The sequence below is a fragment of the Pteropus alecto genome, unplaced genomic scaffold, assembly GCF_000325575.1.
Source record: "Pteropus alecto unplaced genomic scaffold, ASM32557v1 scaffold101, whole genome shotgun sequence".
NCBI classification, from domain to species: domain Eukaryota; kingdom Metazoa; phylum Chordata; class Mammalia; order Chiroptera; family Pteropodidae; genus Pteropus; species Pteropus alecto.
The window spans coordinates 5,547,277-5,549,733 of record NW_006432945.1 but is presented as its reverse complement, the minus strand read 5'-3'; the positions used below and the strand labels follow the sequence as shown (position 1 = coordinate 5,549,733).

The 2,457-nt window shown below is 43.6% G+C and overlaps 1 pseudogene; it reads left to right on the top strand.

Moving 5' to 3' along the window:
* The first annotated feature begins 1,184 nt into the window (after positions 1–1,184).
* LOC112476530 lies at positions 1,185–1,303 on the top strand (annotated as a pseudogene).
* Positions 1,304–2,457: the final 1,154 nt, after the last annotated feature.

The window sequence follows — 2,457 nt, the reverse complement described above, 5'->3', positions numbered from 1 at the left end:
ATTATCAAAATCTGATTAAACGGTTATTTTATTTTATTTTTTTGCTAAGAGCTGTTGCCCAAATAATCCACGAAAATTATTGGAGTCCCTCATTGTAATGTTGGTCGTGTTCCATAGCTGACTGTGAGAAATTTTCAAACTGCAAATGTTAAGCCTTTATAATTCAGCCTTGCCATGGGGAAGGTAGTCATAAATTAATAGGAAATGTATTTTTTAAATTCCTCCATGGAAACTCAAAGAGCCTCATTTTACTGCAGGAAATTGCTGCTTGGATTCAGATGAGAATAAGACCTTTTCAAGGGAGACTACACTATTACAGCAGGCTTCTTCAGAGAACTCGTGGGGGAACGCTCAAAGAGGATTTACATGACTCTCAGGGTCAAAGGTTTTGAGAAAAGCTTATTCTTAGGCTACTACCTCTGAAAAGCAGACCTAGCTAACACAGGCTTGTGGCAAGCATAGCAGACGGAACTGCTTTCTATCTAACCACTTCTCTTGGTTATAATGGCTGGCTACGGATGGGCAATGTAAGAATTTCAGCCCACAATGTCAAAAAATGGCTTTAATTTCAGTTAATCTAATCATAGGAGCTCTCTGTTTAGCGCTTGAATTGAGTCAAGTCCATTCAGAGGAATCGCAGGCAACTTACCTAGCTCCTCTCATTCATCAGTTTCATTCTCTTGGTTTGAACAAATTTTCGGTCTGAACTGATGTTTCACTTTTCACTTTGACTGCCTAGAAACTAGGAGCCATATAATTGGGTCACACAGCACCTCTGAATATTAAAAAAATATGTTTTATTTCTCCCCTCCATGGACCTGACTTTCTATTCCAATATATAACTTTTACAGTAGTCTTCAAGATAGAGGCTGAGTCAGGGATTCAGGTGCATGGGATATTTGGAGGTGGGCACTGAGGAGAAAGGGAGCGAGGGAAGCAGGAGAAGGCAGAGGAGGGACTAAGCAAGGACGTGGTCTCAGCTGGAGTCTACCCTCAGCCTTATCACACAGAAAGCTCTGGAGTATAGATCACAGCATAGAGTTAGTGCAGCCTTAAGGAAAAAATGTCTGCCTTCTATTATCCCCATGTCAATTATTGGCTCTGGGTTGCTCACCTTGGGGTAGAGCTGGGGCTGGGTGACTTCCCAGGGAGGTGGCTTCTGCCGTGCAGAAGTTTGCTCACCACTCTATGGCCATGCCACCCTGAACAAACCCGATCCCATTTGATCTCAGAAGCTAAGCAGGGTCGGGCCTGGTTAGTAGTTGGATGGGAGACCACCTAGGAAGACCAGGTGCTGTAGGTGTGAAAAATAAAGGATCGTAAGCTGACAAGGTCCTTGCAATCTGTGAAGTCAACCAAGGGTTGCTTTGCCTAAAAAAAAAAAAAGTTTGCTCACCAGAAAAGGGGGTGACTGTGAACTGTTAGTATCCAACGCTCAGAGCAGCTGGGGTGGGGTTACTGGCCCAGTAAATTGGAGATCCAGCTCAGGCACCAACAGAGTCCACCAGAATTGTCATGTGCGTTTTCATTTGATTTTCTATTTTAATGTATGAATTAGTTTTATTTCTCTTTTTCAAAAAGAGATATCCTGGGAATATCTGGTAAAATTAATAGATCCACATGAAGTAGTGTAAGCAGGGCTAAAAAAAAAGTAAAAATGAGTATGTCCTGCTGATGAAAAGTGTTTACCACAAAGAAAATATACACTGTAGTGTGAGGAAAAAGAAAGATGGCTGTGGTCAGGCTCCCCACGGACAACCGACACCCGTAGCTGGCTTCCGAGCAGAAGTGACTCAGCACTTCTCCCCTTATGTAACTGTGTGCCCCGCACGCATGCGCAGGCTCCCATCATCTGGCAGTGCACCAATATTGTTTAACCTGTGTATAAAGAGTGAGGCCGCCCTGCAAAGCAGGCTATGCCCTTGCTGGAACAAAGAGCTATGTCGCAGTTGCCTACGGCTCCCCGCATCTTCTCCGACTGCCCAGCCGCGTACCCCTTACCTGGGAGCCTCAAATCTGCAGCAACACAAGTAGTTACCATAGTACCAGCCCAAAAGTAATGCAACGTTTAGGTTGAAAATGTTCTAAGACCTTCTGATTTAATTCACGGGAGAGGGTTTTTTGACTTGCAATGAAACACACCTAACACATATATATATATATAATTTAAAACTGGGTTAACGTTTAGAATATTAACATATGGACTTCTTGTTATTAAAGTGCAAATTTCTAATGTCATTTCTCTACATGGGATTCCTGACCTGAGCTCATTTGAGTATTCTAACTAGCCAATGAGGTTTTCACTCTGGTGCCTCCACACGTGCCTTAAATTCAATACATCAGTTTGCCCCTCAAAGCGTCTCCCTTTTTCCCACAGCCCAGGTGCCTCATCTTAGCAAAAGGCTCCAGCACCCACCCAGCGCTCTTGGTTTAGACCTGAATCCCCTAGGCTTCCTC